Genomic DNA, 25,020 nt, shown 5'->3' on the forward strand with positions numbered 1-25,020 from the left:
TACTAACTAGGTAGCAAAAAGGGTAAAAAACGAAGTCTATGATAATGGTCCTCAATCCGGGGTGATTTTGCCCATCTCCCAAGGGGTTTGGCAATGTCTGGAGATGTTCTTGGTTGTGGGGAACTTGTTGGGAGGAGTCATTGGCATCTAGGGGGTAGAGGTCAGAAATGCTGCTGCACATCTTAAAATATACAGAACAAATCTCAATGCCAAAGAAATATCTAGCCTGAAATGTAAGTATTGCTCAGGTTGAGAAACGCTGCTTTAAGATATGAAGAGGTAGTGACTACAGGAAGCAGCTACCACCCCATCCTAGGGCTTCGGAAAGGAAGGGAAATGATTGGCATTATTGAAATTTAGGAGAAAGAGCCTTGTGGTGCTGACACAGACCTCTGACGAGGGAGCACTGGTCAGGTGGTGCTCATGGCCTGAAGGCACAGGGTTGTCGGGGGTGATGAGGCTAAGTGCTTGAGACACTGCAAACTGGATCCAGCGGAACAGAGAGACTTAAAATAAGCATTCTGATAATATAATCAGTTGTGGGATGCAGGAAAAAAGGAATGAAAAATGGCTTTGAGGTCTAATGCTTAATCTTACCCATACTGACAGAAGTATTACCCTAACCACTTGATTTGGGGGAAAAAAAAAAGATGAGTTTAGTTTTTAGATTGTTGACCTCCACATGGAATCGTCCAGCAGGCAGTTGGAGGACTGTGGAGGGCAAGGAACTTAAACTTTAAGAGGGCATGATATCAGCATGGGAAAAAAGGTGGCATTGGATACATAATTGTCAGATTTGGCTCATTTGGGATCAGGGGACAAACACATCATGCCCCTAGCATCATCACCCTAGAAGTGTTTTCACATTTTTTATTTAGAAAAGTTGCATCTCTGGGGTGCCTGGGTGGCTCAGTGGTTGGGCAACTGACTTTGGTTCAGGTCATGATCTCAAAGTTTGTGAGTTTGAGCCCTGCATCGGGCTCTGTGTTGACAGCTCTGAGCCTGGAGCCTACTTCAGATTCTGTGTCTCCCCCTCTCTCTACTCCTCCCCTGCTCATGCTCTGTGTCTCTCTGCCTCTCAATAATAAATAAACGTTAAAAAAATAAAAAAAAAGAAAAGTTGCATCTCTGATAAGGATTTTTCTTTTGTATCATTGTATATACTAGGCCATATGGCTCTTATCTTTGGGCTATTCTTAAATGAAAACTTATTTTTTCATCAACCCACCTTTTGTTTGTTTGTAGCCAATACAGTCTTTCTGTAATCCCATTCTTCTCATGTTTCCCTTATAAAAAATGTGTAAATACACAAATTTCATGATTTTTATAATTATGCTTCTTCATTTTACAAAGAGATTAAAAATAGGTGAATTTTCAATTGGTTTTATGCATGTTATACATACTAGAACAGACAAAAGATGTTAAATAAAAACTAAGGAAATTTGAACAAAGTATAGACATTAAGAATAACGTATGGATATTGGCTCATTAAATGTAACAAATGTATCATGCTAATGTAAGATTTTAATAATAGGAGAAATCAGTGTGGGGTATATGGCAACTCTCAGCACTATTTTACAGTTTTTCTGTAAATCTAAAACTAATCTAAAATGTTTATTTAGAAAAGGAGATTTTATTAGTGGTTAAGGTTTGAAAAACAGGAAAGTGTCTATAGCAGACATCCTTCGTTGCCCACCTCCTACTTTACCAGCTTTTATTCATTCATCTGCTCTCTCCCATGTTGTTCTGTGCTTCAGAAAGGCTAGTTCAGCCCCAGAGAGTATACCCTGTGTATCATTTTTCGAGGGCTGCTGGAACAAAGTAGCACACACTGGGTGACTTAGAGTAACAGAAATTTATTCTCTGACAGTTCAGGAGGCCCGAAGTCCAAATCAAGATGTCAGCAGGATTGGTTCCATTCCATTGTCTCTCTCCTAGCTTTTGGTAGTTGCTGGCAATCCTTGGTGTTTCTGGCTTATAACTGCATAACTCCAAGCTCTGCCTCAATCTTCAGTCAGCTTCTCTGTGTCTTTGCTCTCCCCCTCCTTCCTCATATAAGGACACTAGTCATTGGATTTAGGACCCACGCAGGATATCATTTCAAGATCCTTAACTTAATTACATCTGCCAAGACCCTATTTGCACACAAGGTCACATTCACAGTTACCAAAGTTTAGGATTTGAACACATTTTGGGAGGCACAGAACTCAACTTCCTATATACTAGCTGTTTAAAATGAATAGCAGTGGCCAGTGATCATTTTCATCATGGGAATCTGCCACAAGTCTGGCCCAGGAGAGGAAAAGGAAACTTTGATTAGGTCTTTCTAGGAAAGGTTTTATTTCTCTTAAATAGTAAAGACAGCCTCTCTTCTTCCTTTGGACATTGGCGTCTAGATGTAATGACTAGAACTTTACAGCTATTCTATGACTCTGTGGGGATGTTGATAATGATAAAGCCACTGTATATAGAAGGGCAGAGCCAAGAGTCAGAAAGAAAGTTAAAGACTTAGGAAATTATACCTGAATCCTCCTATTTTCAGACTTCTTATTTTCTGGGACAAAAATGTCTTTGTTTTTTAAGGCATTTGAGTTGGGAGCTCCTGTCACTTGCAGGCAAAGGAAGTGCAACAGATAAACTATCTATGTTTACATATTTCTCAAAAGAAAATTTAATAGTCTCAGTCATCCAGTAGTAACTTTTAGATGGTGTTTGAGTTTTCTCAGGACCTAGTATGACATTGAATAAAAATTGAATTTAAAGGAGTTAAAATCTCATTATACAGAAGATTTAAAATACCTTAAAATATTAAAATTAAGTAAAATAAGGTCTTTTCAACATTAACTAGTAGATTTTGATATAACACATACTTTAAATTTGCTTTTAAATTTTCTGATGAGAGGATAGTCATTTCTAAAAGCACATGTAGAGATTAGTAAACCACCTTACTGGAACTTAATGTGTCTATAGCAAATTATTGAATACTTGGGTTGGGAGTCAGTAATCTGCCACCTTCCAAAAGTGACTTTCTAATAAGAATTCCCTTCTATGGAGAACTTTAAAAATTGTTATTATCTAAAAATTCTAGCGTTAATTCAGATGACAGATCTTCAACGTTTTTTTTATTTATTTATTTATTTTTTTTTTTATTTTTGGGACAGAGAGAGACAGAGCATGAACGGGGGAGGGGCAGAGAGAGAGGGAGACACAGAATCGGAAACAGGCTCCAGGCTCCGAGCCATCAGCCCAGAGCCTGACGCGGGGCTCGAACTCACCGCGAGATCGTGACCTGGCTGAAGTCGGACGCTTAACCGACTGCGCCACCCAGGCGCCCCTCGGATGACAGATCTTAAATGGATACTGTTGCTTCCACATTAGAAGAATCTTATTTCATCAAAATAAGGCCTCTGAAATAATGGACCTTAAAATATGTTTTAAGTCAGATTGTTTGTTGCAAAAAATACTCTGAAAAGTCCAGGTTTTTGTATATCTAAGTGCTAATTTTCAAGCCAATTTTACCTATTTATTTTGATTTTTAGGCTGATTTCTATTACTGATTTTATTGATATCACCTAATGATTTGATTTTATTACCAATTTTATTGGTGTGAACTTTTTGTGATGTGTCACTCCTATTGAGGCCCAGAGGAAGATCTAAAGAGACATTGTCACATGTGACATAGGTCAGAAGCCCAACTTACTCCATATAAGGGGGGAAGTGAAGGGTGAGGGCTGTGTTCATGGCAAAACAATTGAGGTACCACATTTCCATGTCAAAGAGCTTGTTTTAGTAAAACAAGGAAATCCTTTTGTGATCTTGGTGTTGGTAATATGATCACTACCAATATGATGTGGCATTACTTTCTACACACAGAAACTTTATTGCTTTTAAGTCAGTGAAATCACTTTACTGCATCCCTAAAGTATCTATGTTATCTATTGTATCTATATTAGACTATAAAGTCTGGTTATCATTTACTATGCTACTCTAGGTTGAAAGCTGATGGATCACATGGGAGGGAGTCATCAGTGTAGGGGAAGGTACGAATACCTGAGACATCTGGCCGGTGGTAGATTCCAGAGAACCATTTCAGCGGCATGTGACTTCTTGGGCTGCATGGCTTCTGCCCCAGAATCAGGTTCTCCCCAGACAGAGAGAAGGAAGGGATACAGACAATTTTTGGAAGGTCTTTTATACACAGGGAACTTCTGGATTAAGTTGGCATTCTTCAATTACAATTAGAATATTCATTTTATATTTTCTATTTAAATGGCACGTGCCTATCAAATCAATATCTATTAAGTAGGGCACAAATGAGATAAATAAAATAGATGAGAAGAAGTTCTTGTTTTGAAGCTTTTGAAAGGAAGAGTGACTTTGTGAAGATATTGATTTATATCTATATTCTGAGATAGCTACTCTCTTCCTGTTCCTGTTGGTTTGTTTACTATACCTTGTCTGCTTAACCGGATGCTGGGTGGGCATCAGCAGATTTTCTCAAACCTCTTTGGTTGTCTGCATCTGTTGATATAGGGAAGCATCATAGAATAGTACAGTCATTTCCAAATTCTTCTTTTAACAGCGCTTCAACTAAGCATCTTATGAGGTAGTTGAAGACATAAACAGATGAACGTAGAGCTCGTGCATTTAGAACAGGCAGAGTACAAGTGCCTTCACCTCCATCTTTTGAAAACCACTGTCGTACTTAGTCATTTCAGCCAGTGAATCGGTCAGTCAACAAATACTTATTTAATAATGATATTTGCAGATGTTGCCCTTGCCTGTCTGGAGCTTACATTTTGGATCAGAAAGCAGGCACTAAATGCATGCTTCACCCTGAGGTAAATGTCCTGATTTCAGGGCAAGGACAAGATGCTGAGCAAGATACTAACAGGTACTTACTTTAGGTTGAAAGAACAGGTGAAGCTTTTCTGAGGCAGTGACATTTAAGATGAACATCAGGGAAGAGTAAGAGTTGTCCCAATGGAGAGATGGGGGAGAGTGTTCCATGTAGAGGTGTGCAAAGCACCTGAGTGAGACAAATTTGGTGGTATTAGGGGATTTGGGGTCAGAGAGGCCTGGCCTAGACTTGGGGTTCTGGGTCTGTGTTCAGCAGCCCTGTGACTTCCATCAGGTTATCTGCTTTCTCTGCACCTTAGTTGTTTCACTGATATGTGGGGCCAGCAATACCCCCTTGCAGTATTTTCCTCTGGATTAAAGAGGACCACGTAAAGCAGCTGTGCTCAGTAGAGCCTGTTTTAGCATCATCATTGTTGTCATTATTTTTATTCACCTTTAGAGAAGTCTTTTTATGTTGTACTTAATACAGTCATGTTTTGTACTAAGGGGTCGGGGGTCACATTTGGGAAGTTAGAACAGGAAATCCACTGTACATTAAAAAAACTATTAGCTCAAACCAAAGTAAAATATTCTTCACCACCCCATCATGCTCCCATCCGTTCAGGAGCTTATAGGTTTGAACATGGGAATCTAATTGAGAAAAGGGTTATCTTCCTTCAAGTTTTATCTTTTCTGTTTCTTCAATCTTTCAAGTAAATTTTAGGGAGTCTTGTTCTTTCTTTGATTCTTGTCTTGGTAATATTGACTCAAAAGCAAAACCCGTAAAGCTAGGGGAGCACCAAGTATGCAGTTCTGTTCTTCCCCTTCTGTGTGGAAATGGCATCTCAGAGCTCAAGGGCTTGTTGCATGGGTGTGCGGGCAACATACTTTATCCTCATCCACCTTCATGGATAAGCGCCTTCCGGTGGGGCAGGTGTGCCTGGGGGAAGTACTACCCTAATGAGCACAGTGTCTGATCTGGATTTTGTCCTAGATCTTACAATGAGATGAAGAGGGCAGGAGAGGGAGGAGACATCTCTTTCATTGCTCTTTATATTGACTTTTTCTCCCAGAAGCCGTCTTGGGAATTAAGATTTTTTCATGCTCTTTCAGCGAAAGAAATGATGAGCAAATTGGTTCAGTATGTTTCCTATGTGACACTGTCTTAATTAAAAAAAAAAAAAAAGGTATTTTCTGATTGCATGAAAAGTTGTATATGTAATAATCATAGAGTGTACTCCACCTTTTAAAAAATTGTTTTTTAATGTTTATTTATTTTTGAGAAACAGTGAGAGACAGAGCGTGAGCTGAGCAGGGGCAGAGAGAGAGAAGGAGACACAGAATCGGAAGCACGCTCCAGGCTCTGAGCTGTCAGCACAGAGCGCCAACGTGGGGCTCGAACTCACGGACCATGAGATCATGATCTGAGCTGAAGTTAGACACTTGACTGACTGAGTCACCCAGGCGCCCTTTTACTCCACCTTCTTGTCAACCATTCTTGTCTCGTTTTGAATATATTTCTTTGAACATTGCTTGTCTAAGTCTTTTTGTTACCAGGAAGGAACAACAAACTATAGAAACCATGAAAGCCGTTATGATTATCCATCACTCCCATGCTATATTCATTTATTAGTTCTTTGAACAAGTATTTACTGAGCACTTACGATGCACCAGGCTCAGGCAAGTTTCAAGGATAAAACATGGGCAAGACTCTAGTTACTCTGGTCTGTGTCTTGCAAGCCACAGCAGTTATTGGACAGGGGTTTTTTCAAAGTGCAGGTGTCTTTTATTTTTTCTTTATTGTTTAGCTTTCACTACTCATGACATGTTGGTCAATGTTCTGATGGTATTAAAAGCGTGGAATGAGGTCATAGCACTTTCTCTGTTCACATTGTTTCAGTAGCCTGTACAACTCCAGACATAAAAGGACACATATATTTATTTATAATGGAAAATAGCTGTCCACATCTTTCACATGGCATATTTTTCTGATCGTACAATATAGATCTTATCTATAAATGTATGTATGTATACATTGTATACATGTACATAAACATATATGGTAGAAAAGTGAGAACCTATGGAAAAACCCAAGGAATAAAATTATCTGCAAGCCTACATCCAAGAGATAACCTCTGTTAATATTTTGGATTATAGTCTAACATGTTTTATTGTATACATATATGGTATATGGGTATTGGGGAGTGGAATTAATATTTATTGAGTCTTATATTCTTGGTGCTATTAGGCTAGGTATACATATTTTCTCATTGAATTCTAACTACCCTTGCAGTTGGGGGAATAGTGTTCTATCCAATTTACAGGTAAAGGGATTTTGACTTACCCATGATCTCTCAGCTAGTAAGTAAAAGAGGTGGGGTGCATGCACACAAAGAATGTATTTTAAAAACCCTTTCTATTATAGCTGACTGTAATTATCCAGACAGTTCCATATTTATCCAGGTACTTGTCAGGATGAGGGTAAAATTAGAAATTGACATTGTCCTGGTTTAAGGGGGGAAGATAGGGTGGTAGAGGGGGTCTGCTTTGTAAGATGTGAAGTTTTTTTCTCTGCTTCCTTTTATTTAAATAAGCATTAAAAAAAAACCCAAATCCTTCTGTAAAATAAATGAGCTGGTCCAACTGTTTACTTGGACTTTCTTTTTAAAAATCTTTTAAAGTTTATTTTGAGAGAGAGCGAGCACAAGTGGGGGAGGAACAGAGAAGTAGAGAGAATCTCAATCAGGCTCCTCACCACCAGCACAGAGTCCGATGTGGGGCTGAACTCATGAGATCATGACCTGGGCCAAAACCAAGAGTTGGATGCTTAACTGCCCAAGCCACCCAGGCGCCCCTTACTTGGAACTTCTTATGAAGTTTTGAAGGACATTTATGTTGACCTTGGGGCATGTTCCTGGTCCCACCTGGCAATGTTGGAGAGAGGAGAGTGGATTTCTGGCATGTGAGGCACCACACCCCAGTGGGGCGGGCTTTCGCTCCCTGTCTGGGGCTCAGATGCAGCTTCACGCATCCTATGAACAGACTGTAGCACACACATGGTCTCCGCTGCGTAAGTTTCCTAAAAAGCAGGGCAGAATGACAGGACTTGGTCTCTCAACCAAGATACTAAAGTAGTCACAGCGTTCTTTTCAGCACCTATGCATTGTCAGTTTAGTAAAAACAGTTGTGTAGGTATTCTTGCAAACTGGGTTGTAAAATACAAGCCTTTGGGCCTCCCAATCACAGGCTGGTGTTATGGGTTCTGTTTTCAAAGCACTTGCTTATAACCATCCTTCTTGTATTACCTTTCCTCCATGTGGTGAGTGCTGCTACACCCCAGTCAAAGGAAGTACGTAAAAGTAGGGTCAATCTCATTGTGCTTTTGCGGATTAAAGTTTTCTCATGGAAACTATAAAGGCTCATCTAAAAACCCTTCTATAAACTATAAAATAAGCCCCTAAGACCTACTTGAATGTCTATACATTAAATGCTTAATGTAGGTACAAAGACCAAAGTGATTTTTGCTTTTCTAGGGTTTCCTTCTGAAATTCCACAAAGTCTTTCAAAGTTACAACCACAAGGAATTCGAGACGCACGCTTCATCTGCATGCCACCTAATCTTCGGGGTGTTGTGTCTTAGAGCACGCAGTGCATAAAATCACTGAATCCACACGAGCCTCCGGCAGTTTAGAATATTTATGATAGAGAACAATAACAAGGTAAATTAGGATGGAGCTCTGGCTTGGGTTTTAAATTTCCCAGATTTTACAAGTCCAAGCATTCTTTTGCCATCCTGACAGGGTTTAATACTCAAGATATGAGCTTCAAGGCCTTGTGAGGGTAATCAGATTTTAACTATGCTTCCACGTTTAGTTCTTAAGGAGTTTAAAAAATACAGTCATTAATTTGAATTGCGACTATTGCGACATACAGTTCTTGAAAATTTTACTGTCTGAGCTGTTGACTGGATAACCATGACAAAAGCACTTTCCCAGCATCAGCTAAGCAGATCGTGGGCCCCTGCTGTACATGTTCTCCTGTCAGGGGAAAGGGGCCTTAGGAGCTGGTGGATATTTAGGAGTGGTGACATTATTTCCCTCCCAGCAAAAGCAAAACCCTTTTCCACCCTTTGGTCTTCTCCTAAAATACCAGTATCATAAAACTGTCTTTTAAAACGTTTTTTTTCCCCAAAGATACAAAATGTTGATATGGAAGGGGAATTTTTCAAGAGGAAATCTGAATATCTGCTGTTATGAATATGGAGGCAGGCTTGGGTTCGGTTAGTGCATAACTGCCTGGACAGGGCCTTATTTCAGACCTTGACTCTGGCATTGGCTCCACAGAGCTGCCTGCTGCAGCAGCGTAGAGGTTAATGCTGGCCGCAGCTCTGCTGTGGAAAGCAGATGAGTAATCCCACCTTTGGAGGGTGACACTTCCTCACACATCCTCAGTATAAACAATGCGCAGGCAGCGGGGTATTTGCTGGCAAGGTATATTTCTGTGGGAGGTAGGGAGCAAATGAAGAGGCAATAAAAAGAGACTTAGATAGTTGAAAACTACAAATCTCAACGTGGCAAACAGTTCAGAGCATGGTAGCTGGCCAAGTGGAGGAATCTTAAGTGCGCAAACACACGTCTAATCTCTGAGACCCTCCAGGTGGATCTGTGGCAGGGAAATGTCCTGCTGCATTTCACCTAGTATGTTCTCTAGACCCCACAGAGGAACCCCTCTGGGTTTCTTCCTAGCCCTTCTGCTCGTGTTGTCATCCTGGCCCTTTGTCTAGTCAGTGTCTCTTCTCTTTATATTTGTCTCCAGATGGATGCTTCTTGGGAGACTGGAGTCTAACCTAAACATACCATTTCTTTTTGATGTGCATGATTCTCCCTTTCATCAACTAGGAATCCTTCACAAGAGCTTAAGGGGCATCTGGAAATATCCACCCAGGCTTCACATTGTCCTGCAGAGGAGAACTTTTACATCTGTTAAAGGAGAGACATGCCCCCCACCCCTCGCCTCCCAGTAGGCAGGTAGTGGTCCTAGGATGCGGTCTTTCTGAGAGCTGTAGAGACCACATTACTCTGCACTTACTTTTCCTGTGTGTGGAACTGATGCACAGTATTGGGTCAGATGTCCACCCCCCCCCCCCCCGCCCCCACCGCCATCATGGGACATCTTTTAGAAATATTGTAATGGGAGATTAACTATTTCTCTACGTCAATTTTGGGAAATTTGTTATGTGGTGCTAGTCTGAAGAGTGGTTTCGCAAACATCATGGATGAAGAAACAAATAGATTTTTTAAAAAGTGCAAAGAGACTTAGATAGTTGCATGATGGCTAGAAGCATGTTTCTAAATGCCTTTGAAGATCCAGGGAAAGTTGGCTTGAGGTGGATTTATAAATTTCCTTACCTAAGCTGAAGGATATTTGTGACTCCAGTGTTAAAACAAGCAAGAAATCATAAAAGCAAACTAAGTACCTAGTTTCTGGACAGAGCAGTGAGAATGATCTTTTCAAATATGATCCGAAGATTCTGGGTCATCCATACCCAGTCTGTAATCATGTCTTGCTACCACCACCATGTTCTCTGGGCTCTAGCCCTACATGCTGAATCCACCAAGTTCTTCTCTACCTCAGATCCTTTGCATATGCTGTTTCCTCTGGCCCTGATGGGCTTCCCAGCCACTCTACATCTGCTAAATTTTTCTCACTCCTGAGTATTATTTTTTTTAAATTTATTTTGAGAGAGAGAGAGAAAATCCCAAGCAGGCTCTGCATGGCCAGCACAAAGCTTGATGCAAAACTCAAACTTAAGAACAGAGCTACCCACGTGCCCCCTGAATACTGGGTTTTAATATCTTTTTTTTTCCCCCAGGCAGGCCATCTTCTTTGAACCCCTAGTCTTGTTTACCTCCCTCCCATTATCCATCTTAATTGCCTACAGTATATTTTTTAGAGCACTTATCTCAACTAGGAATACATGGCCACTTGGATGGTTGTTTTTCATTGTCTCCTGGGCTAGGCTATAAGTTATAAGGGCAAGGAAATCTGCTTCCTTGTCCATCATTGTGTTTTCCACACTCAGCACAGAATATGGTGCATAGAAGTATCTAAAAGAAGTATCTAAATACTTCTAAATAAATAATGGATGGGTAGAAAAATGGATAGGTGGAAAAATAGATTCTTGGAAGAATAAATGGAAGAATGGATGAAAGAATGGAGGATGCTTAAAATAGTAATCTAGAATAAGTTTTGCATTTTTACCCAATTAGTAGTCTGAGTTTAATCACCTTAACCAAAAATCAGAAGATAAGCCCTCTTATCCTTAGATGCCAGTTGGATCTGTCTCCTGGGAAGCTGGAAAAAAACAAACAAACAAACATTTGTACAAAAAGAAGAGACCACATGGGCACTGCCTTCCTGGGACCCCTTGTTTAATATATAACAGCCCTATTTACTTTTGCCATTGTCCTATCATAAGATTAACCACTGAAGAGAAAATGCTCCACCTCATTGGTATTTATGCCATTTGTTGTATTTCAAACTGTAATGCTTCAATATTGTGAATATTGTGAACGTGCTCTTTTTTCAATGAATATAACTCTAAGTGAGGATTATGAGATGAATGGACTTTTACTGATACAATATAAATACTAGCATTGCTTACTTAAGGAAAACTATGTAAAATCCTACACCTTTGACCCATGAAATGGGTCTCACCAGTTCTTTCCAAAGCAGAGAACTTTCTTTCTCCTTGTGTTGTGAATGCACAGAGAGACTCTATTAAAACATTTTTTGTCTGTACATCTATTATATTGCTACACCATTTTATTTTATGAATAAGCCAAGGAGGAACGTTTGCCTCTCATAAATCTTTTACAAGAACAATTCCAGCAAAAGAAACCGCAGATGTAACTGCCAGTTTTAAATTTCTAACAAATTACTCTGCCAGCCCCACGTGTGCTTCCAAGTTGAAAGCTCGCAATACTTGGAAATTTTATGGAGATTCCTGCATTTTAGCTTTGGGATGAACTTAGCCAATGCTAAAATCATGTTCTTATTTAAGCCTAAGGAATAATGGTGTTTAATGTTTACTTAAGACTAACCTCTGCTACTTTGTCCCTGTCTACTATCTTGCCTGCCTTTGATTCCTTTCTTCACAGATGTCCCCAGTTTTCCATTGAATTCTGTGTTTCATTGGCTTGCAGGGTATGACAAACACAAACTCTTGGTGTCAAAAGTAACACTCATCACGTGGTCTCCCCTGAGTACATTAATTCTCCTACTGGACTGTTGGGTCCTTGTGCAAGGAGGATGCACGTCACCTTGGTACCTCTCAACGCTGTACAGTGACCCATGTCTTGAGGATGTTTAGTTAATGTTTATAGAATGAAGCCAAAATAAGTATCTTTTTTGGCTGTTGTTGAGTTATTTATGGTACTAATTTTGTGCCACATATTTTGTAAAGATTTTGAAATGTGTAAAAAACTGCCACTTCTTCATATGGGGGCATGGTGGTGATATGGAAGCAAGCATCTTCAAACCTAATAACATTATGATGTATATGGCATATATTACAATACAACTTAGGGTATGACTTTAATAGACTTGAGTGGAACATAGAATTTTTTTCTCATAGATACTGATAAAGAAGTAGATAGTTTTATACACAGATATATACAAATATGACATCAGGTTCAAGGACTCTGTGTAAAAGCAAATACAAGGTCTACTCTTGAATGATTGCTCTTGACCTTGTAAAATCTTATGAAGAGATATTTGTGTATCCCCGTTTTTATACTTTCTAAGCTATAAAAGTGGGTTTCTACCTCACCTCATTAAATTTTGCAATATTACAGTTTGGAATTAAATAAAAATACAGAATTTGGCTTGATTTTTCAGCCTGCATTATAAATCTAACTTTGGTAACATTTTAAGTTCTCTTTATGTGTGTTTTTTCCTAACTCAAAAGTCTTTAACAAATCTTTCTTTAAAAAAAAATTCAACTTATTGAATAGGTAATACAGTCACATGGCACAAACCAGTATATGATATGTCTCTTTTCCTCTGACCCCCAGCTACCCTGTTTTGCTTCATGGATTTAATTACTGTTTACTATGACTTATGTATCTTTCCAGAGTTAGTTTAGATTTACATATGCTTACACATACACATGTGTGCTTTGTGTGTGTGTGTGTGTGTGTGTGTGAGTGTGTGTGTGTGTGAGTGTGTGTGTTTTAAATGCAAGTGGTAGCATCCCATATACCTTACTTTGCACCTGCTTTCACTTTAGAGCATATGTTCAATCCTTTCTTTTACCCTGGGTCAAATATTTGTGTTACAGTGACTTTCCATTTGTGGGTTCATGTGAATGTCTGTTGCAAGTCTGTTCAGTAACTGTTGTATGTAATTGAGATAATCTGTAAAATGACCCTATGGGCTAAGCCACCTGCAATATTTTGCTTTCTTTATTACAAAAATGGATAAGACTCTGGCTTCTGTCCATTGAGGGTCACAGTCTCTGTGATTATCCTTATTACCAGCTTCAGTTTCTGACATGTTGGGCAAGATGAAACACAAAACTACTTTAGTAAGCCGCCTATAGAAATTTGGCAAAGAAACAAGAAATGCCTATCATTTATTTCTTATTATATTCCGCCTGCTTAAAAAATGTCTTTCATTTTTGCTCTGACATGTCTACTCTACTGATTTCAGTCACTAATTCTTCTCATCACCCCCACCCCAACTTTTAGAAATTCTAAGGTCCTGTGTTTACTTGCTTAGAATCCCATTGCTGTCCTTCGACACATTTAGCATATATGCACATTACCTTGTTAATCAGCTTTTCAGCTTGTCCTTGCTGGACCAGAAAATGTCAGGGATGGGAAAACATCTTTTCTTGTCCTCTTTTATTTCTTTACCTAAGAAGTTAAAAAGGAACTGTGTCATTGACTCAAACTGAACTAGAGCAGAATTCTGCCTGTTAGTGGGGTGGCAGTAATAATTCTGTGACTCACACTCTTGCAGTAAGGTGCTTAGTATCATGTGTTCTAAGAGTAGATTTCTGCCTTTTTGTTTGTTTGTTTGTTTGTTTATGGTTCAGACAGTCCAAATTCCGTACTTCTAAGGCAGGGAGTGGGAGTAAGAGAAGAAAGAATGATGACTTATTAGAAAGTCTTGTTCCAACCTAAATAGTTGTGGTTAACTAGTCATGTGTCATTAGACAAGCCATTCAGCATCTCTGATGATGGCGTCTTCAACTACTCTGAGCAGAAGACGGCATGTTTACTTTCATGTAGCTTTCATTTGTTTCCCATTGGATTCTCATTTTTCTGATGTCTTGTTACATTTATTTGTGCCACAAATCATGGTAGCCTCGGTTTTCACTCCTGTGGAAAGTGGTGCTACTCACCATTTCTCTGACTTTCAGTGCTGCTATGGAGATCAAACAAGGTTACTATATGTGTGATACTACAAAGTACCTGCAGATATAAAATATTAGTATACTGTTTCTTTATATGTGTACTGGAGCTGAGCTCTAATTGCTTCACGTGAACCACTCTTGTTTCCTCAAGGAGGATGGGGTTAGTCAGCTCCAGAGAAGGCGGAACTGTTGCTCTGTGCACCGTACTCCCTGCATTCACTCCTCTTTGAAATGCACTTGTCTAATGTTGGTGTCAGATCATTTGAAAAAAAGTTCCTCTTAAATACAGAGAACAAACTGAGGCTTGCTGGAGGGGGGTGGGGGGTTGGGGGATGGGCTAATGGGCATTGAGGAAGGCATTTGTTGGGATGAGCACTTGTTATATGGAAGTGAAGAATCACTGGGTTCTACTCCTGAAACCAATACTGCATTGTATGTTAACTAACTTGAATTTAAATAAATAAAATAAAAAAATAAAATTATCGAAATTTGAAAAAAAGAAAGAAGCAAGTTCCAATTGCCAGTTCTCTCTTACAAGTCATTCTTTTCTGTATTTCAAGGAGATGAGTTTACGGTTAGTCTAGTTCAGTCTGTGCAATGAGTAAAATGCATTGGCAGTTTCAGACTCTCTAATAGAAATGCTTTGAATTACCTACAGATAATTCTTCTTCAGTTTTCAATAGAAAACTGCCCGATCATTTGTGCACAGAATCTGAAGACTAGGAAAAGGCTACACGGTATTTTCTCCCACATTTACCCAGAGACAGGACAGAGAAGTACAGGTTACAGTCCAGTGAGTTGGGGCCATGCACAAGTGACACATGGCAATCCAAATCTCTGCCTTAGGGGCGCCTTCACGCCCAGTGGCAGATTAATAAAAACAAGAAGAATGGGCATTTTGTGAATCACATAGTTTCCTTAAAAGAGACATGGCTAAGACAGACCTAGAAAAAAGCTGATCATTTAGGATAACATAAAATCTTTCATCTTTACTTTCAGAATATTTCTAATGACTCCATTTCTGGAACATTCCAGATTTAGAATTTTTTTTTCCTGAATGAAAAATGTTATGATTGACTTGTGTATGAATGTTAGAGAATATGTTCATTTTAGGCTAGCCTTTTCAAATAAAGGCAAATCAGAATTTAACATTGAATTATCAGTTACTGAACATTAAAATAGCTTGCAAAACATCACAGGATATATTTGAATGCTGTTGATTTTCTTGAGTATATAATATAATTTATAATAAATGAGGGAAGATTTATAATCAATTATCCTTTTATTCAGCAAATACTTATATATTTCCATGTATAAGTTAGTGTTAAGGAAGAAAGTTGGAAATTTATGAGGAATAAGATATCATTTTGAATAGTCTGAATTAGGAGAAGAGTCACAGCATAAATATTTGGAATGAAGGAATTGAACAAGATTCTAAAAACGAATAATGCCTAATTAAATAATTGTGTTTTATCCATTCAATCTGTGGGGCTTAGTGATGGTACTGAAAAACAATTCTAATGCTTTTCAAAATTCAATTTAAAAATTATTTTTCAAATTTTTCCTGTGATTTGTGGCCACTTTGATGAAACCTTCCATTAACAGATATTTGCTAACATTACTTCCTCCATAAATTTCCTTAAATTTACTGCCATTTTGTTCCTTAGGATGTTGAAAGGAAACTATTTTGCATAGTACATTATGCCAAGAGAAAATCACTTTATTAAATAAATTTAAGTAATATACTATATTGCTATTACATAAGACTTCATATTTTGAAGAATAAGTTGGTGTCCACCCTTTTATTTTGGAATAGTTAACTAAGGGCAGACTTTATTATCCAGGAGGAAAATATTCTATTATGAAATGAATAACTTAAATACATGTTCTCTTTTATCTAGCATGTTTGCGAAGTATTCCCTTTCAGTCCTGGATGAGGCCACAGGGATACAAACTGTTCAAAACAGGGATAATTCCAGTGCTCTTTTTCTGTTAGCCAAGCCAATGCAGGGAAAGAGCCAAGTTGAGTGGGACACATTGGGATGGTGGGTGCATCACCCAGGACGGAACAGTCATCCCCAGTCCTTGTGCCACAGGAAAGACTTTGTGGATAATTCATGCAGATTGCATGCTTTGATTTTGTTCATTTAATAAAATAATTGGAACAAGTAAACTAGAATCATGTTTTGAGTGTCTGCCCATGTATAACATTTTTGGACTGAGTAGTTAGGTTGTCACAAAACACCCTCTTTTCTCACAGCTTCTGCCTCTTGCTGTTGCAGAGACATTTGGCTCTGCACCTCCTTTACGAGCGGGTGTTCCACGCCAGAGCCAGGACTCCAATTTCCATCCTGGTTCAGAATCCGCAATCACAGAACTCGATATTTTACCCCTCTATTGCCTCCTTTCTCTCCCTTCATTTATGGCATCATGTGTATTTTTATGAATCCCTTCCCTTTTTCAAAGTTAAAAGAAAGAAATAGGTAAACACAGATGCTCCTGCTGTAACTCCATATGGAAACCCACTTTCTAAATGAGCAAGTTGTAGATCTAAGTAATGAACTGAGCTGTCTGTCTCGAGCTTTTCCCTCTGGGAGTGTGCAGCTGGATGGGATTCTTAATTCAAAAGAGTGAAAAGAAGGATATGCGTGTTGGGGGCGGGGTGTGTGCAATGGAAGGATCGATGTAGTCTGTAGGGACATGCAGGGAAAAATCTGCAAAATGTTAATCTCCACCATCCCAGATGATTCTCAGCCTATTCAGTTGTAGGTTTACAGTAGCATTCTAGAGACACTTGGAATTTGAGAAGTCAGGATTAGATGAACTTTCTGGCTATTTCTTGTACCACTCACAATTTAGGAGTCCTATTTCATCAGAACCAAATCAAAAGGCTGTCTGTAGGAACATGAAGTCAAAGTTCTATTATCACCTCCTTGATCCATAATGTCTATATTCACATTTAAGAATCCAGTTTATTAAAACAGATATAAGATTTGAGGGCAGGAACCCTTGTACATTTTTATAGTATAAACCTAGCACTGTGAACTTTCATGAGTGGTTAAGTGGGTCAATGAAAGGATTTTGTACATAGCTTAAAATTAATAATCAATGATTAGATTTTTGTGAAATCTTATTGGTTTCTTTGCTTCTTTTAGTTTATAGACATACCATTTTTTGAGGTTTGTAAATGATAAATTCAGATTTTATATGTTTTTTTTTTTTGAAAACTTGGTAGATATTAGGTAGGCGAATAATTTCTGGAGATATCTTTGAGTCATGAAGTTGGAAAGAAATAAGAAATAGAATTGTTGCTGATCCCCAGCAGAATTATGCTGGTATTCAAAGACTGATTCATAGAGCTGTAGATTTTGCTTGGTGGGTTCAGAGTAAATCCAGGAACAAGGAGAGGGTTGATAAAGATATGGATTTTTAGTAAATACGTTTGAAGCATTCCGTACCATGGGGAAAAACAGTTTCAAACTTCCAAGAGCTTCTCTGCAGCTGGGAAAGTAAATTCCTATAAAACCTTTTTCACGGTTAACTCCAAAACATGAAGGCTGGCTTTAAACACTGTACTGACTCATGTCTTACCCAGAGGGACAGATTCCCAACTCTGTTAAGATGTGCCTGCGAGGATTTCCTGTACAGAGAGATAGAGTAGCTATTGCCTTTGCTGGTAATTTCTAATCACGGAGTGAGGAGACCACATGTCTTTCAGGATTTAGGTTTTCATCTTTAATTACAGTGGGTTAACCCATAGTGCCTCATCATTCCTTGCTCAAGATTCAGTCATTTGTATGCCTGCTTTATAATTAGTGCCTTTTTCATGTACCATTATAATCTTGAGGTTTTCATTAAATCAGCTTACTTTGTAATTCAATTAATTTAAAAGTAAACTTGATATCACTACCATAAATGTAAAGTCAGTGACACAGGCCATAAGTCAAAGGTAACTAAACATACATGCAAAGAAAACAAAACGGTGTCCTTAAACTCTGTCCACTGTTGTCTGTCCCAGTCTCTTGTGCTTTAGGTCTCTTCATTTTTTGTTAAATGGGAGAGATTATCAAGTCTTCCAAAGAAGTTAAAGAATCGGACTACCACAATGATCCATAGTCCCTCACTTAATCAGAATGATTGAAAGAGATGAGAAAAATAAACTTGTTGACTTATGATGTTATTTAATACAGTGTAACTGTGTCCTTTCAGATTATCTTGCATATTCTGGAAAACAATTTGAATATACCTAAAATCCTGGGGACTGTCAGTAGTGAGGCATCCCACATCTCAGGAAACACTGCCATATAATAAAGTAAGGCTTTCAGCACAGAAACTGAAGCAACAATAACAAAATTACAGAGTGTATATTTCTCATATCCCTGGAATGCTAGCATCATCATTTAACTAGTTGGTTTTGAGTTACAAAAGGAAAGATAGTAATAAATGTTTATAAACTTAAGATTCAAAGGTAGGGTTATGTAAACCTGGTTAGCTTTAAGGTGGCTTTCAAATACCTAAAATAATTTTATTTTTATTACATATTTGCACTCCAACCTTCTTGAAAATCATGTAATGATCCCTTTATGTGATATGTGCCTATATGTACAGAATGCACATGACTGTTATAAGATTAGCTCTTTACTGAATTACTGTTCTATATTTTTTAGGTAATGAATGACTGCTATCCTTCTTGAAATCTTTTGTTGGTGTTTATTCCTTTAACTTCAACAGCAATTTCCGGGGAGATTTAAAAACAAATTATGACTGTCACATCCTGATAAGGACACTAACAGTGAGGTCAGTAAACAGGCTGTTAGATTGGAAACCAAAGTGGTTAACAGTACAGTGGACTCTTGGGGTGCCTGGGTAGCTCAGTTGGATAAGCGCCCAACTCTTCATCTTGGTTCCGGTCATGATGTTACAGTTCATGAGATCGAGCCCCACAGCCCCACTGACTGTGCAGAGCCCACTTGGGATTCTCTCTCTCTCTCTCTCTCTCTCTCTCTGCCCCCTCCCCTGCTCACTCACTCTCTACCAAATAAATAAATAAACTTAAAAAAAAAAAAAAAAGAACACAGCAGACTCTGCATTGTAATCTTAGCTCTACTGTTTACTATCCATGTAGCTTTGGTCAAGTTAATCTTTTTGTGCCTGTTTTTCACTGGTAACATAACAACAATAATAGCAGTCTCTGCTTCATTTATTGTACTTAAAAAGTCAATATATGTATATAATGTTTAGAGCAATACCTCACATGCCGTAAACATTCAGAAACATTAGTTGATATTACTACAGTTACTATTTACCCTCGATGGCCTTTTGCCATACTATGAGATACGAAATAGAAAGCATAAAACTACACTGAAACCATAATCATTATCACCCCCTTGTCATATTTTAGTGAGTATAAGTAGTGGGCAACTTAGGTTAAACATAAAATATTCCTGAGTTTGAGAATTACTGTTCTTCTACTTCAAATCTTCCTGAGGATATTACACAGTACGAAGGGATATTATTCATAGGAGGGCTGGCGTAATACTCAGCACATAGAGCTGTCGATGGTGCTAAGCTTTACAACAGCAGTAGGACGTAGGAACTTGGAGAATCTAGTTTGGAGGCATGCCACCACAGTGATTAAAAGCTTGTAAAATAAGATCTATGGAGGAAGGCTAAAGAAATTTGGATTGTTTACCCTGGAGAAGAGAAGACTTAAGGGTGATTTAGTGCTGTTATTGAAGCATAAGAGGGTTCTTTTTTAGAGTCTCATGGTAAGCTTTTCTGTAGCTCTCCCGAGATCCAAACAGGAGGAGGTGGGCTGACAGTGCAGCACAAAGGATTTAGGGTAGGTAAGAAAAGCTTTTCAACAGCAGCATTTTTTAATAATTTGAAAGGGGGACTGTGTGAGTTTTTTTTCTAGAGGTTTAGTAATAATCATTTGAAGTGGTTTGATCTGGTCCTGCCTTGAGGCATGGGAATGGGGTATTTTGCTGTAATGTCACCTTCCACAAATCAGTAAAGGACTGGCCCACCCGACTCTCAGAATAGCTATTTTATTAAGACAACAACTCTTCCCATCAGCACGAGTGTTAAGTAGCCCCAAATAGTAGAGCCCACCAGGAAGGGCTGCAAGCTAGGTTTATTAAGTAGAAACACAAACATATCAGTCCTGGGGACGAAGGCTCTCAGCTTGAGCCATGATTAACTGTGCATCCCGCTGGATCCTTCTGTAAGTTGTTCGAGTTGTCAATCTAGAAATTTTAATATATTTAACAAGTTTTCACCAGACACACTCTGTGTGATAATAACTATGCTAAGTTCTAAGGATATAAAAACAAGTAAGACTATTCTTTACCTTCAAGAAACTCATACTCAGGATGTAAAAAAACAATTACAATGCAGTATAATGTTTCCTTAGGAGCATTTTGCTCTGGGATCCTAGCGGAGTATGCCCAACATGGCCTCGTTGGGTCAGGGAAGTTTCCAATGGATGTGGCCCTTCACATAAATCTAAAAGGATGAATAGGGTTTACCATATGAATTTCAAAACAAAAGAACAAAACTGCAGGAGATTCCATGCATATGGAACAGCATGTGCAAAGACATGAAGATATAAGGAAGAACGGATTATTTAGGTAATTAACTATATGTTTAGAACTGCTCTACCAGTAGGATACATTAACCACAGGTGGCCAGTAAGCACTTGAAATGTGATATCTAGGGACATCTGGGTGGCTCAGTCAGTTAGGCATCTGACTTCGGCTCGGGTCATGATCTTGTGGTTCATGAATTTGAGCCCCCCGTCAGGCTCTGGGCTGACAGCTCAGAGCCTGGAGCCTGCTTCAGATTCTGTGACCCTCTCTCTCTCTGCCCCACCCCTGCTTGTCCTCTGTCTCTCTCTGTCTTTCAAAAATGAATAAACATTAAAAACAAAAAAGAAATGTGTTATCTGAATTAAGATATGCTTTGAGTATAACACAAAGAGACTTCAAAGACTTAATACAAAAAAGAATATATTTCACTGTAGTTTTTTTTATGTGTTACATGTTGAAATGGTGTTATATTGAGATAAAGAAAATAGGTCATTAAAACTAATTTCACCTATTTTGTATTACTTTTTTTAATGTGGATACTAGAAAAATTTAAATTACATATATGGCTCACATTGGAGGTTTGCATTACATTTCTTTTGGAATGGCCTATAATGTAAAGTTCTGCTGCAGTGAGGCAAACAGTGGGAGATGAAGCTGGAGAAGTATTCATGAATGATATTACCATGGAAGAGTAGATTTAGAAATTTTATCTGCAATTCACAGTATAAAATACATAATATACTGCAACTTATTGCACACACACACACACACACACACACACACACAGAAACATGCATAGAAACCAAAACAAAAAGTTTGCCAGTTTACTCCTCTGCTTTGCAGTACATGCTGATATTCTCTATCCTATTCTATTTCATATTATTTCAATGCTGGTTGAAACCCATTAAATAGATTTCAGAATCCACTAATCCACTATTGGATCGCAACTTACAGTTTTAAAAATGCTGAAATATAATCTGATCAGCTAATCTGGGCTTTGTCCTTTAGTTGCTCATGTGCCTTTTTCGGTACCATGAATACTATTAGGTTTATCTGTAGAATCTATCCACATGTATAAAGGGGATTGGGTAGAATTGAGGAAATTACCAGATTGCAAACATGGAGTTGAAATCACTTCAACAGTCCATGAGAAAGATCAGGATGCTGTAAACTATAGCCATGGCATTAGCAGTAAAGAGATGATAATCAGGGAAAAGGTGGTGAAGAGCAAGGGAAACACTACTTAGAAGGTATATTTAGTAATGGAATTCAGTAGGTGATTGGAGGTGAGGTGGGAGAGTGTAAGGGTCAACATATAGTCTTTGGTTTCTAGTTTGAGTGACAAGATGGAGGTGGTGCCATCTGCAGTGATAAAGAATACAGACAGAACCAATTTGGGGAAAGTGAATTCAGGTTTAGACATACTGATTGCAGATGCCTGCATGATATGTAGAATGAACCATTGGGCAAAGTCAACAGTGTTTAGCTTAGATATGAGACTGTAAGTATAAATGGAAGAACCCAAGGACAGTGTGTGGAATGAAAAGAGAGTAGGGAAGAGGACAGAATTCTGAGAAATATGAACATGTGAAAATCCATAAAAAGGATAAAAAAGGACAGGGTAGGAGAACATGATCTGGTGAAGCCAGGGAAGGAGAGGGTGTCAATGATGAGTGACAGCTAGTCATTCCACAGAAAGTCAAATGCCGGGAAAAGCCAGTCTGATTTGGTCTAGGAGGCTATTAATAAAAGATGCTTTCATTCAGGCTTAGGATACTGCAGTTGGGTGAGAAACTATCAGAAAGGAAACAAACATGATAAACTGTATACAGTTTTTCAAGAATTTTGTCTGGGGAGGGAATGTGAGATTAAGGAATGGCAAGAAAGAGATCAGGAATAAGAATGCATGAGTAGATGAACAAATGACAGAAAATGGAGGACGCAACCTTAAGCAAGTGTTTTGGCCATTGAATTTTTTTTTTTAATTTTAAGAAGGAAAAGATTTGAATTTCCTTATAAGCTAAGATAAATGGGCCAATGGAGAAAAATCATGGAAGATTTTAATGAAGAAAAGCCCTTGAGGAGATAAAGAGGTCTTACAGCTGAACCAGAAGCCATGGAATGGAGTAAAGGGACAGGACTAGATAGGGAGAATGGGGGAGAATGGGAGGGCTGTGGAGACATGTGATGGTTGCTGAGCAAAATAGAAGGATCCTTTCCCCAGTCCTACCCTGGGGACTGGACAGTGTATAGCTGGTGGTGCTGGATACAAAGGATATGCCCTTCATCAGCATCACTCATCAGCCTGGACAAGAAGAAACAAAGCAAGAAAAGACGAGAGGGATCAAAGAAGTAAGGACATTAATGAGGTCAGAAATCAAGTGGATTTGGAATAAAAAAGGACAATGAAAGAAGTGAGAGGACACGATAGTCAGGATTTAAGGTTCAAAGATCAGTTTTATGAGATAGAGGCTTTGTGCAGAATGGCATGTACTCAAGGTGACTGTAATCCCACGAGAACAAGTGAGCCGGATGGAGAACTATAATTCAAATGACAAAGCTAATTTTTTGTTTGTTATTGGATGTTTTCAGGTCTAAAATATTTAAAGATTTAGTCATCCCAGACAATATCCATGTAAGCACTTTAGACTTTATTTGGATAAAAGAAGTATGTGTTTGTGTGCTCCTCATTCTGTCCAGATACTTGGATTGATGGGCATTGATGATGAGAATGATGGGGATTCCTACCTCATACAAAAGGATCTACATGGTGTATAAATAGTTAAGTGAAGTGTAGTTCAGGATTCAATTAAAAGGTTAGTAAGTGGTTGTGTTGTTTTTACAAATTCTCAAATGTGACACATACTATTATTAAATTATTAGAATATGGCAAAATGTAATGAATGCTAATAAATTCAGTGGACAATCATAATAAAGTTGATTTCAGGTGCAAGTGAAGTGACCTTTGTCAGTGGTCACTTTTAGACCCGTGTCTTTTATACATGTGTCTAGCAGAGTGCAAGCAAACATATGAAAGGAAGGTGTCTTGTTGAGAAGTTTCGTGTATCAGGGCATATCCTTAAAAAAGTAGATAACTGGGGCGCCTGGGTGGCTCAGTCGGTTAAGCGGCCGACTTCGGCTCAGGTCACGATCTCGCGGTCCGTGAGTTCGAGCCCCGCGTCGGGCTCTGTGCTGACTGCTCAGAGCCTGGAGCCTGTTTCAGATTCTGTGTCTCCCTCTCTCTCTGACCCTCCCCCGTTCATGCTGTCTCTCCCTGTCTCAAAAATAAATAAACATTAAAAAAAAATTAAAAAAAAAAAGTAGATAACCGTTGTGGGCATGTGCCAATACCTCAGAGTGCAGCCAGTGAGTTAGTTGATATACTGTGTGTTCTGGGATGACTCAATTTGGGGAGCTTGGACGGCAGTGCTAGAGAGATCCAGTGAAGGGTGCTAAATAATGAGATGCATCAGCCTCACTTTCTGTGTGCCCATTGCAGGAACATGATCCTCAACTCTATCCCCATTTGAGAAAAAAGACTCTGAGTTCTGTTTTCATACAGAGCAAGCATAACAGTGCCAAGCCCTTGACAGTGCCAGAAACTTCCTAAGGCTCTTAGTTATTCTGGCAACTATTAGAACGAGAACATTGCCCTTTATGTGGCCAACCTCGTGTTTTCCGGGTGGTCCAAAAGCCATGGGCCTTGGGGATCCTACTTTTGGGCAGTATTTGTCATTTTGTTCTTGTTTTTCAGGGAAATGATAGTTGCAAAAGCACAAACATGGACAGATTGAAAGCTTCTCTGAGTGTTTTTCTTTACTTTCAGTGGCAACTGCTGGTTTTTATGCTTCTTACTACTGTTATGCAAAGCATGATTTCATGGGATGGTCACATTGCTAGATGTGCAACAATAGGAATAAAGTAAATGTGTGGGGCACCTGGGGGGCTCAGTCGGTCGAGTGTCAGACTTTGGGTCAGGTCATGATCTCATGGTTCGTGGGTTTGAGACCCGCATTGGGCTCTGTACTGACAGCTCAGAGCCTGGAGCCTGCTTCCGATTCTGTGTCTCCCTCTCTCTCTGCCCCTCCCCTGCTCACGCTCTGTCTCTCTAAAAATAAATAAATGTGAAAAAAATTTAAGAAAAAGGAATAAAGTAAATGTGACCCTCAA

General features: G+C 38.8%; 1 protein-coding gene and 1 long non-coding RNA gene across 11 annotated transcripts in view; one reads left to right on the plus strand and one right to left on the minus strand.

The window, feature by feature from the left end:
* The window catches only part of ADAMTSL1 (ADAMTS like 1), an 881,240-nt gene that overhangs the window by 119,497 nt on the left and 736,723 nt on the right, over positions 1-25,020 (plus strand). The window lies entirely within an intron of this gene.
* Positions 1-25,020, minus strand: part of LOC132663463 (uncharacterized) — an 80,449-nt gene that overhangs the window by 36,797 nt on the left and 18,632 nt on the right. For 2 of the 6 annotated variants that reach the window (XR_009603057.2, XR_009603060.2), the window contains 5 exons: positions 13,667-13,757; positions 11,127-11,193; positions 4,454-4,521; positions 4,051-4,226; positions 1,229-1,286 (listed from right to left, as the gene is read on the minus strand). This is a non-coding gene — a long non-coding RNA (uncharacterized LOC132663463). Of the gene's footprint in view, positions 1-1,228; positions 1,287-2,643; positions 2,730-4,050; positions 4,227-4,453; positions 4,522-7,536; positions 7,919-9,695; positions 9,797-11,126; positions 11,194-13,666; positions 13,758-25,020 lie in introns of those variants that run through there. The other 4 variants (XR_009603059.3, XR_009603058.2, XR_009603061.3 and 1 more) reach the window with 4 other exon arrangements.

This window comes from Panthera onca, chromosome D4 (genome assembly GCF_046562875.1).
Source record: "Panthera onca isolate mPanOnc1 chromosome D4, mPanOnc1 haplotype 2, whole genome shotgun sequence".
In the NCBI taxonomy this organism is placed as follows: domain Eukaryota; kingdom Metazoa; phylum Chordata; class Mammalia; order Carnivora; family Felidae; genus Panthera; species Panthera onca.